Below are 13,153 nucleotides of genomic sequence, written 5' to 3' on the forward strand. Positions count from 1 at the left end.
CTTCAGTAAGGCATTTGATAAGGTAGACCATAACCTACTAGATAAAGTAGAAGAATGTGGGTTAGACAGCATCATCACCAGATGGATTCGTAACTGGCTGACCAGCCACACTCAACGTGTAGTCCTCAATGGAACTGCATCTACATGGAGGGAAGTATGCAGTGGAGTACCCCAAGGCTCTGTTTTAGCCCCAATACTTTTCAACATCTTCATCAATGATTTGGATGAGGGAATAAATGGGGAACTCATCAAATTTGCAGATGACACCAAGTTGGCAGGAATAGCCAACACTCCAGAAGATAGGCCTAAGATACAGAAGGATCTTGACAAACTTGAACATTGGGCACTATCTAATAAAATGAAATTCAAGAATAAGGTTCTACATTTAGGCAAGAAAAACAAAATGCACTGGTACAGTATAGGTGGTACCTTGTTCAACATTAGTAACTGTGAGAGGGATCTTGGAGTCCTAGTGGACAACCGTTTAAATATGAGCCAGCAGTGTGCAGCAGCTGCCCAAAAAGCCAACAAAAGTTCTAGGCTATATAAACAGAGGGATAGAATCAAGATCATGTGAAGTGTTCATGCCACTTTATAATATCTTGGTAAGGCCATGCTTGGAATACTGCATTCAGTTTTGGTCGCCATGATGAAGAAAAGATGTGGAGACTCTAGAAAGAGTTCAGAGAAGAGCAACAAAGATGATTAGGGGACTGGCGACTAAAAAATATGAAGAACGATTGCAGGAACTGGGTATGTCTAGTTCAGTGATGGGCAACCTTTTTGGCGTGGTGTGTCAAAAATAGGCAAAAAATTGAGCATAACTCACATTGTGTGTCACTTCGACAAAAACATAATTTTGCGCAATTTATAGTTTAAACTACAAAAATGTATAATTGCAATATATAATTGTATTTAATAAACCAAAAACAAATTATTTAACATACCTGCTTAGTAACTTCTTTGTTCATCAGTCGATTTCGTATGTTGCCCTTGATATTATTGAACTTGTTTGGGGTGCCGTGAACCAGGGCTGTGGAGTCGGCTGCTTCCAGCTCCACGTCCTCATCAACATGCCGGTCCAGCCCGCCCCTGCTATGAATATTCCTAGTGACGCGAGGGCGAAGAATATGAATATTAAGTGTGGTGCGGTCGTAACCGACAGTCCCAGGAGTAGACTCTCTGTGCCGGCCTGACTGGAGAGAGGTGCGCACTGTTCCCGCACTCCTCTCCTGCGGGTCCTCCCTCGCCGCGCTGATGACGTGTGTGCGCACGGCACGCACACCTTACCAGCAGCCCCTGCGCTCAGAAAGGGGCGGCGGCGATACAGTAAGTGAGTGTGGGCAGGGGAGATCACACGTCCCACCCCCCGTTCCTCCAGCACAGATTCTTTCATCCTCGGCGGCCGTGCAGGAGCCGAGGATGAATCGCATGAAATCCTGTGCGTGTCACCCCAAATGGCTACGTGTGTCAGCACTGACACGCGTGTCATAGGTTCGCCATCACTGGTCTAGTTTAATGAAAAGAAAGATTAGGGGAGACATGATTCCAATATCTCAGGGGTTGCCACAAAGAAGAGGGAGTCAAACTATTCTCCAAGGCACCTGAGTGTAGAACAAGAAGCAATGGGTGGAAACTAATCAAGAAGCAACTTAGAACTGAGGAGAAATTTCATGACAGAACAATTAATCAGTGGAACAGCTTGCCTCCAGACATTGTGAATGCCCCAACACTGGAAGTCTTTAAGAAGCTGTTGGATAGTCATTTGTCTGGAACGGTATAGGATTTCCTGCCTAGGCAGGGGGTTGACTAGAAGATCTCCAAGGTCCCTTCCAACTCTGCTATTGTATTGTATTGTATGGTATGGTATGGTATGGTATGGTATGGTATGGTATGGTATGGTATGGTATTGTATTGTCTGCTATTTTCCTGTATCAAAACTCCTATATCAAAGAAATACAAATGCAATTCCAAAGGGAACAAATTATAATCACGTAAATGAATTCTCAGTGATAAACAATTTGAAATTTGGAGTTTTAATAGTATAGAGAGAGACCTTTTCATAATCAACATTCATACAAAACAAATAAGTCCTAAAATGTGCTTAACTGATTTGAGAAATGCAATGCTGAAGAATTATTGTTATAGATGAATATTGCAAATCATAAATTGATAAGTGATTCCAATTGCTTTCATCAGTAATGTGATTTGCTGTCTCTTGTGCAGAGTGAATAATTAGCATTTCTCTGCTTCAGGCCTCATGAAGTGGTTTGTTTCAATTTTATTTTTTATATTATCATCCAAAGTATTTCTCTTTCTTATTTTCTTCAAAAGAGAAATCTTAATATTATCTGCTTTTTCTAAGAGTTGAACTACAGTTAAAGAATTGAAGATTGGAAGGATTTTAAATTATCATCTTCCTTATGAAGGCTGATGAGCCACAGCAGGAATGTTCAAATATCAGATATACCCCATTCTCTTTAATAATTAAGAGAGTAGATTAATGAATAAATGTAAGAGGAATAAAAAGAATTACAGTTTGATTTTCAGATATTTTTACACAATGCTATGTGGCTTTATGTCATATAGTTCTGTTGCACATTTTATGGCTGTAATCATAAAATCTTGATATCAAGAAGAAAATCACATATCCATACAAATCCCGAAACAGGGGTGTCAAACTCATGGCAACACATTGTCATGTGATGTATTGCAACTTTTTTCCCCTTTGCTAAACTGGGGGTGGATGGGTGGGTGTAGCTGGTGTGTGATGCATCTGGGCTGCGAGTTTGACACTCCTGTCCTAGAGCCTTGCAAAGTAGCAACAGTAATAGCACTTAGACTTATATACTGCTTTGTTGAGCTTTACAGCCCGTTCTCAGCAGTTTACAAAGGCAGCAAATTGCCCCCAACAATCTGGATTCTCATTTTGCCGACCTTAGAGGGATAGAAGGCTGAATCAATTTTGAATCAGTGAGAATTGAACTGCTGGCTGTGAACAGGATTAGGTTGCAATACTGCATTCTAATCACTGCACCACCACAGCTGTTGTAGGTATATGTTTCTTTGTTGGATTACTTTTTTGTTATTGTTTAGGGTGACACCACATTGTGCCGAGGTGGCGCAGTGGTTAGGGTGCAGTACTGCAGCCACTTCAGCTGACTGCTAGTTCTGCAGTTCGGCGGTTCAAATCTCAACGGCTCAGGGTTGACTCAGCCTTCCATCCTTCCGAGGTGGGTAAAATGAGGACCCAGATTGTGGGGGCAATATGCCGATTCTGTAAACGGCTTAGAGAGGGCTGAAAGCCCTATGAAGCGGTATATAAGTCTAACTGCTATTGCTATTGCTATTGCTGCAATCGTTAAAGGAGAAACAAACAGCAATTTACTTTTAGAAGCACTTGGGAGCATTTTGCTTTGTGAAACTGCTTCAGAGAAATTCATCACCTCTTCAAAACTTTGCGCTCTCTTAAGAATGCCAATCTTGTCAGAACTAGAGCCAGAGTCTGGCACTTTGGGTACCTATGCAGTAAGGGGTCATTTTCAATGCTTCTGCCCTTGCTACCTTTATTTATTTATTTATTTATTTATTTATTTATTTATTTATGTATGTATGTATGTATGTATGTATGTATTTATTTATTTATTTATTTATTTATTTATGTTAAATTATAAGGTGCCAATCTCACTATCCAAAACCATTTGGGCATCTTACAATGCAATAAAAATATAAGCATTAAAAAAAATTAGAAATATAAAATCACTTTTAAATTCGAAAAATTAAATATAGGCTAAAGAAACCAAGGGCTTGTATGGCGTGAGCCTGGTGCCTTGTCTGTCAATGCACCACCCACCTCCAGCTTAGTATATCTCCCTTGCGACCTCAACTTTCTGCCTTGATGATGTTCTCTGTTTGCCACATTTTTATTATTATTTTATTATTTATTTTTTATTACACAGACAACAATGGGAAAGGGAGAAGATGGAAAAAAAAGGGGGGGAGGGGAAACCCATCTTCACATACAATATGTTGTTTGATCACAGGTGCATCCCTACTAAGTTTATACATCCCGTATCTCTCTGTTGTATATTTAATAAACACCACAATAAGCTAGGGTTTAAAAAACAAAACAAAAAACAAAACAAAATAAAACAAGAAAAAAAGGGTGGGGGGAGGAGGGGGAGGCCAAAAAGGACAAAAAAAAGTCCAAAAAGGAAAAAAAAAACCCATCATCACATGCAGCATGTCGTTTGGTTACGGTTGTTTTAACATCTACATCTTCAAATAATATTTACCATCTCAGATATTTCCTCTAATGTAACTAAAGGCCTCATTTTCATTCTACAATATATATTCAGTTAACATTAGCATTATTATTCCCCAGAAAGTATACTTCTATTCATTGTTAACCTTGCATTTCATACCTTCAAACAGAGATCTTATTCCTTCATTGTTCAACAAGGCATCGCTGCCTATATATACCAGTTTTCATTTGTTCCCCTATTAGAATTGCCTTATCAGCAGCGAAATATCATTATAGTAAGTTCTTAACCTTATACATTATATCACCAGACCTTATATTAGTACTTCCTTATATCATTGTTGAATTATTTCACAGCATAATTATATCATCATTTACTTTTTCCAACTAAGGCATAAGTGTATCATTTTTCATTTCCAAAATTTTGTTTTTTTTCCCTTAGCCATTGATAAAACAAGTCCCATATCTTATAAAATTGTTCATCCTCTTGCTCTCTAATTTCAAATGTCAATTTACTCATTTCGGCACAGTCCATTATTTTTCGAATAACTTCTTCCTCTTTTGGTATTGTTTCATTTTTCCAGTTTTTTGCAAATACAATTCTGGCTGCTGTTAACACATATACAATCAAATATTTTAAGTCTTTGTTGTAGGTTTCTGGTAAAATTCCCAATAAAAAGACCTCTAGTTTAAAGTCTATTTGTTTGTGTATCATTTTCTCCAACCACATGTGGATTTTAGTCCAGTATCTTTTGGCTTCAGTGCAAGTCCACCACATGTGGTAGTATGAGCCAGGTATCTGGTGACATTTCCAACACTTTTCTGATTTATTCTTGAACATTCTTGCGATTCTGGTCGGGGGTAGATGCCACCTGTAAAACATCTTATACAAGTTTTCTCTATATGCAGTAGACATTGTCATTTTTTTAATTTTGAGACCACAATTTCTGCCAATTCTCTAAATCAATCCCATACTTAAAATTTTTTCCCCAAGCAATCATAGTTTCTTTAACTTGTTCTTCATGCAATTTAAACTCCAATAAATATCCATATAGTTTATTAATTACTTTTTCATCAGTACCTGTTAGAATTTTGTCTAGCTCAGTCATTTTTTTATAGAGACCTTTAGTTTTTCTATCTTCATTATATCTAGATTGTATCTGTACATATGAATACCAGTTCATTTCCATCCCTTCTTGCTTCAACTCTTGACTAGATTTGAGCTCACCCTCTGTATTCAATAATTCTGTATATCTAACTGTTTGTTCCTTTTTATGTATTATCGGATACGAAAATGCTTCAATTGTTGATGTCCAGACTGGAATTTTTAAATAATGTAATTTTTTAATCTTTTCCCAATTTAACAACAACGCCTCCCTTATATAATGTCTTCTAAAATAACCATGTGGTTTAGTTCCCTTATACCATAAGAAAGCATGCCATCCCAACAGCAAATCGTGACCTTCTACGTTCAATAATCTAGAGTTTTTTAATGATATCCACTCCTTAATCCACATCAGGTTTGCTGCCTGATAGTATAGCTCCCAATCGGGTAACCCAAAACCTCCTCTTGATCTAACATCTTGTAGTAATTTAAGTTTTATTCTAGCTTTTTTCCCTTGCCAAATAAATTTCAAAACTATTTTATTTAAATCTAGAAAAAAATCCTTACCCAGTCTGATTGGGATTGTCTGAAACAGATATAGAATTCTAGGTAAAATGTTCATTTTAATTGTAGAAATTCTTCCCATCATTGATAAATGCAAGTTTTCCCATTTCTCCAAATCGATTGCTATTTGTCGTTTTAATCTGGTATAATTATCCTCTTTAAGAGTGCTACATCTAGGTGATAAATGTATCCCCAAATATTTAATCTTCCTTGTGTTTTGAATCTGCAACATTTCTGACAACTGTTCCTTTTGTGTAGCTGGGATATTCTTTGTCATGATCTTTGTTTTATCTTTGTTTATTTTCAAGCCTGCTACTTCTCCATATTCCTCTATTCTTTCTAACAATTTGAGTGCGGTTTCTAATGAATCTTCAAGAATAAAAACTAAGTCGTCTGCGAACGCTTGCAATTTATACTCTTCTCTCTTAATTTTCATTCCTCTTATTTCTTCTTCTTCTCTGATCTTTCTATTTAAGACCTCTAGTGTTAGGACAAAGAGTAGCGGTGATAGTGGGCAGCCTTGTCTTGTACCTCTCTTTATTTCAATCGGTTCTGTTAGTTCTCCATTTACCATTATCTTTGCTGCTTGTTTCTGGTATATCGTTCGTATAGTTTGAGTGAATTTCTTGCCAAAGTTCATCTGCTCCAGTTGCAAAAACATAAACTGCCAATTCACATTATCAAAGGCCTTCTGCGCATCGAGGAACATCAGTGCCAGTTGTTTTTCTGGGTGGGCCTCATAGTATTCCAAGGTATTCAAAATTATTCTCATATTGTCTTTGATTTGTCTTTTAGGTAAAAAGCCATTTTGATCTGAATGGATGAAGCCATTTAAATATTTTTTAAGTCTCTCAGCTAGTATAGATGCAAATAGCTTGTAGTCTGAATTTAATAAAGAAATTGGTCTATAATTCTTGATTTGTGTTAAATCAGTCTCTTCCTTGGGTAGTAATGTGATATACGCTTCTGACCATGACTTCGGTATTTGGTTCTCAGTCATCACTTCATTCATAACTTGTAGGAGTGGGAGGGTCAATATTTCTTCAAATGTTCTGTAGAATTCCACGGGTAGGCCATCTGGTCCTGGGGCTTTCCCATTATTTTGTTTTTTAAGTGCCTCTGTTAGCTCCATCATTGTTATTTTACTTTCTAACATTGTTCTAGTTTCATCTGGTACCTGGGGGAGATTGGCATCTTGTAGATACTTTTTGACTCGTCCCTCCTCCACCTTCTCTTGTTCATAGAGTTTAACATAGTAGTCGTGTATAATATTTTTTTTTCGGTATTTCCATACTGAATTTCTCCTTGTTTATCTCTTAGTTGAAGTATTTTCTTTGTTTCTCTCTCTTTTTTCATCTTATATGCCAACCACCTGCCTGGTTTGTTCGCATTTTCAAAATAATTCTGTTTGGCACCTCTAATTTTTTGTGCCAGTTCTTCCTTTTCTAATAGGTCCATTTTGTGTTTAATTATGTCCATTTTTATTTTAACATCTTTTTTTTGTGGTGCTCTCTGTAGATCTCTTTCAAGTATTTTATAGTCATTGTCTAGAGCTTTATGCATTTGTCTTTTCTTTGAGTTTCTCTTCCTTGTGTAATCTATTGTCAAACCTCTGATAACAGCCTTCATTGTATCCCAGAGATTCTGCAACGACGTATCTTCTTTCCTATTTTCTTTAAGGAAAAGGACTAGCTCTTTTTCCATTTTTTGTACAAACTCTTTTTCTTTCAATATAGTGTTATTTAGTGTCCATCTAGATCTTGCCCTTTGGCCTTTCCATTTAGTTAAAATTGGATTGTGGTCCACCCAGGTACTTGCTTCAATCTCAATTTCTTTTATGTTGGAGCTCAACTCCGCTGAGGCCCATATCATATCTATTCTAGAGAATGAAGAATGTCTATTTGAGTAGAAGGTATATTGTTCTTTTTTAGCATTTCTTTCTCTCCATATATCTTTTAGATTTAGTTCATCTGTCATCCTAAAAAAAGATTTCGGCAGAAGCTTCCTATTTAATTTTTTTGTTTTATGTGTTTTATAGTCCATATTTTGATTCACAATGCCATTAAAGTCTCCCATCATACAAATATCAGCATAGTCTAGTTCCAAAACTTTTTGTGTAGTTTTTTGTAAAATTCATCTTGTTTTTCATTGGGGGCGTAGATTCCAATTAGGAGTGTCTTTTTGGTATCCATAATTTCCACCATCAAAATTCTTCCCTCTTCCTCTGCGTAGACTACTTTTGTTGGGATGTTGCCTTTAATATAAAAGACCACTCCTCTTTTCTTGCAATTTGCCAATGATGAAAACATTTTCCCAAGCTTTGGTTGAGTTAGTAAATGTTCATATTTCTTTTGAATATGTACTTCTTGCAGACAGATTATGTCAAGTTGTAATTTCTCTAATTTATGGAATACTTTCTTCCTTTTAGTTGCCGAATTAAGTCCATTAATGTTAATTGTAATCATTTTTCTTTCTTCCATGTTTATACTTTATATACAGGATTTATCGCTCTAGTAGATCTAGGTTCTCGTTTTTCTTTGTGGCTCCCATTCCCTGTCTCCCCTTCTTTCTCACTTCCACCTACTGCTCCTTCTATTTTTTCGGTCGCGGTTGCAGGTGGTTCCAGTATTTGTATCACTGCATCGTCTTTCCCAGCTTTCTCCGCCGTTTCTCTAAAGTATTCTTCGTAGAAAGCTTCTGCCTTCTCAGTTGTATCTATCCTGTGTCTTTGTCCTTGCCAAGTACATAGTAAACCTTCCGGTATGAGCCATCTGTAGTTAACACCTTTTTTTATCAATACTTTAGTCAGAAATTGATATTCTCTTCTCCTCTCTCTCACCTCTCTTGGAATTTGTTTGAGTACTACAATCTCCTTACCTTTATATTCTAATTTTCTATCTCTCAATTTCTGTAAGATTTGTGATTTAATTGTTTTCTTAGTAAATCTTACATGCACTTCCCTTGGAAGAGCATTTCTCATTGCATATCTTGTGTATACTCTAAAAGTCTCATCAATTGTTTCTTTTATTTGGTCCTGGAACATCCCCAGAACATCTATCAAAATATTTGAAATTATCTGAACTAAGTCCTCTCCTTTTTCTTCTTCTATGTTTTGAAATCTTAAGAAAAATTCAGACCTGTCCATCTCCCATCTTAATATTCCACTGCTCTCTCTTTCTACATCACTTAGTCTGATCTCTAGCTTTTCAGTTTTCTTCTCTCCTTCTTGAATCTTATTTTCAATTTTTTGAATCCTATTTTCGTATTTCAGCATCCAGTTGTGTATACTTTCTACTTTTCCTTCCATATTATCAACTTTTTGCACTATGCTTTGGTTTTGTTGTTCCATTGCCTCCATTTTTCAAGCAGGCAACCAAGAAATTGTTATTTCATTTCCTGAGCAGCTATGAAGTTGGGTTGTAACCAATGCTGGAGGTCAAACAAATTAGCATTGGCTGCAGCAATAAGAAAAATGACCTAGGAAAGGCCACACTATTTATGCAGTCCACAAAAAAGGAACCAGAATGAATATATGCCAATAGCACAGGCTGTATAACTCTTCCCTTCCTCTCTTTCCCCACATTTGTAACAGACTCATTAAGAACATTTATAAGTGCAGTCTTAGCAGAATTAATATTGACTTTTATAAAGCTTCTTCCTAATTTAGAATTGCATCCAAAATAATTCTTATTCAGCAACATGCTTGAAACATAAAAAGGCAATTAATGTCAGTATTGAAATTAGGGCTGAAAGTTGGGAAAAGAAAAGCCAGTTATGAAACATTATGCAAATGTAACATATATATATGTATGTATGTATGTATGTATGTATGTATGTATGTATATGTGTGTATGTATGTATATGTATACATATACATACTTACACACATATAACACATACATACATGCATAGATACATACAAACATACATATGCTTACATACACACATATATCATATACATACACAGATTTACATAAACAGACTCTTTAGCTTAATGGAAGCTGCTCTTATTTTACGTAGGCTAAGAATATGTATTCAGATGAATTTTGGATTTTGTTGTGTACACCAAGGTCCAGAGATAATTATTGCAGGTATATGAGGGAACACTGATAATTAAACAAAACCTGTTAACTATTATCTTGATTGCAGTTAAGATTCTTAAAACTAATCAAACAATAAAAAATACAAAAAAAATAATAATATCTGAATTCAAACATCATCCAACGATTTCAGACAATCATGAAAAATATATAAAAGATGGCACTGTAGAAAATTCTCGGTTTATTTCCTAACTTTCAAGTTACATTTTTACCACTCTGAGCCTCATTAGCTATAGCTGTATGTAGAAGATCAATGGCATTCTGAAATTTACTGTCATATGGCTTATGATAAGATATACACTGGATAAATGACATCATGGGTATGCTGTCAAAATGCTTTTATTTTCCTGTCTCTCACACAGCACCAAGGATTAATGTTATCATGATAATGCACAAATAACAGGGTAGGAAAGGGAAAAATAGCCACTGAGAAATTCTCCATTACCACTGGAAGTAATTTTCTAAAGTATAGAAATAGGTTAGTGGAAGATTGTTTAGCTAGGTATGTTATATTCATTAAGTAGTACTTACAGGCCTTAAGAAGGAAGGAAGGAAGGGAGGAAGAGTGGAAGACATGGAGGGGAAAATACTACCAAAGGTGAAGTGATTCATTTTTTAAAAATCATTTAAGCAATAATTATGTATCTAGTCTAAAAAGAATTGGAGAGATTATAATGCAATTGGGATGTGGAGTATGTGGAGACTTTTACGTTACTGTGATCCATTGTAGGACATTATGTCCTTCTCTATACAAAAAGGCAATTATTTCACTGAAATGTAGTGAGTCAGTTACAATTTGGCAACATGAATAATTCCAGCTCTTCTGTTAAGTCTCCAAGTTTGAATGGCAGGGAGAAAAGTACAATAACAGCCTCATATAAACTAAGAAGCAGATTGTCCTTAGATCATATCCACTGCATGCTGGGTAGCAAGCAATTAGGTTGACTATAGGCATGAAATATTCAGCTAAAACATGGAAGGAGTTCTGAAACTTGTTTGGTATTGTAAGCTGGTAAAAAAGGAATCATATTTCTTTTCATCGCAAATATTCATTCTGGTAATGTAGAATGCCATGCTTGGATTACAATCTAAACATCCTCAGAATTTATTTTTAAAAATTTGTATTACAAATTACTTCATTGAGATTCAATATTGTGACTGTGTATTCACACCTTGACAGAGAAAGAAACTGCTCCCTGACTTCAAAAACTTTGTGAGAATTATGGCATTTGAGATAGTCTACCAACTTGGTGAATGGTGAATGAACAGACAAGCTTCTGCTTGAAATTAACTGACAGCTAAACATGTGACTCTTCCAATGAACTTTTAAGCTGACAGAGGTAAGGCTTGGGATTTTATAGGCAGGGAGATCCATTATAAATCTACTCCTCTTAAAAATGAAGACAATAGCTAGGAACTGAGGTTAAGAAGAGGAACAGGATTGTTTCATTTTCCCAGCAGCCTTCTCCCTGCTGCAGTTCCCAAGATCCTGGAAGGGCAGCCAAGACACAATTGAGATAGAAAAAAATTGTTATCTCTGAATAGTGATATAAAAATGCTTAAGTACAAATATTGTGTATGTTTTTTAACTTTTTATTTTGAATGTAAATAAGTCTAATATTTTGTTTCTGTTTTAATTTTTTTGGAAAAAGCTCAGTAATTCGGTGGGTTTTTTTGTTTTTTTTTTTCAACTTGGAATGTCTTTACAACATAGTTGTCTATCCACAGTTTTATATTTTGATAGACCAAATCTACCTCTTGGTAAGATTGAAAAATGTGGATAGACAGCATCACCACCAGATGGATTTGTGACTGGATGATCAATTCCACTCACTATGTAGTTCTCAATGGAACTATATTTACAGGGAGGGAAGCATGCAGTGGGGTACTTGAAGGTTTTGTCTTAGGCCCATGACTTTTCAAAATCTTCATAAATGATTTAGATGAAGGATAAAAAAGGAATTCATCAAATTTTCAGACAACATCAAGTTGGGGAAAAGAGCCAAAACTTTAGGCTTAAGATTCAAAAGAACTTGGACACTGGGCTTATCAAAATGCAATTCAGTGGTGACAAAAATAAAGTTTTACACGTAAGCAATAAAAAGCAAATGTACAGGTATAAAATAGGTGGTACCTGTCTCAACATCATTGACTGTGAGAGGGATCTAGGAATCTTAATAGACAACCTCTTAAATAAGAGCCATCTGTTTTTTCAAACTATCAATGTATGTGTGTGTGTGTGTGTGTGTGTGTACTGTGTTACAACCCCTGGTATGCCCAAATATGGAAGGAAGCATACTGCTTCCTTTCTCTATCTATCGGCTCACCCTAGGAGACCATCCAGACAGGAAGCCATTTTTTTTAATGTTGCCTTTGTTACACTTGTGTTGCATTTGTGCTGATAAATAAATAAAGGGAGAGTAGTATAGATCTATTTCAAGCTATTTAGCTCTCATCAGCTAGCCATACCCTTACTGAGATTTGAACCTGTGCTGTTTTACATATTAGGCAGTTGTGTTAGCCACTAAGCCACAGGCTCCCCTCCTTTATCAACTAAGTCAGGTTGAAATAGATATATACTAGTCTCCCTTTATTTATTTATTTAAAAGCACAAATACAACACACACACACACATATATATATTTAAAGTCATATTATATATATATATATATATATATATATATATATATATATGTATGTATGTATGTATGTATGTATGTATGTATGTATGTATATATGTATGTATGTATGTATTAGATTTTTTTAGCTATTAGATGGCTAAGATTTCTGCCTAGTATGTAATATAGCCCAGGTTCAAATCCCAGTAAGGGTAAGGCTAGCTGATGAGAGCTAAATAGCTTGAAATAGATCTATACTAGTCTCCCTTTACTAGGTCACACTTCCACTCTCTGTCTTCGGCTCGTCACAAGAGACCATACAGACAGAAACCTTTAAATATATACCTCTCACCCTGGCTGGCTGATAAGGAATCAAGCTCTGTAGCTCAATGGTTAACACATCTGCCTGAGAGGCAATAGAGCACAGGTTCGATTCCCAACATAGGGTATGGCTAGCTGATGAGAGCTAAATAGCTTGAAATAGATCTATACTAGTCTCCCTTTA

The sequence above is a fragment of the Thamnophis elegans genome, chromosome 8 (genome assembly GCF_009769535.1).
Source record: "Thamnophis elegans isolate rThaEle1 chromosome 8, rThaEle1.pri, whole genome shotgun sequence".
Taxonomy (NCBI): Eukaryota; Metazoa; Chordata; class Lepidosauria; order Squamata; family Colubridae; genus Thamnophis; species Thamnophis elegans.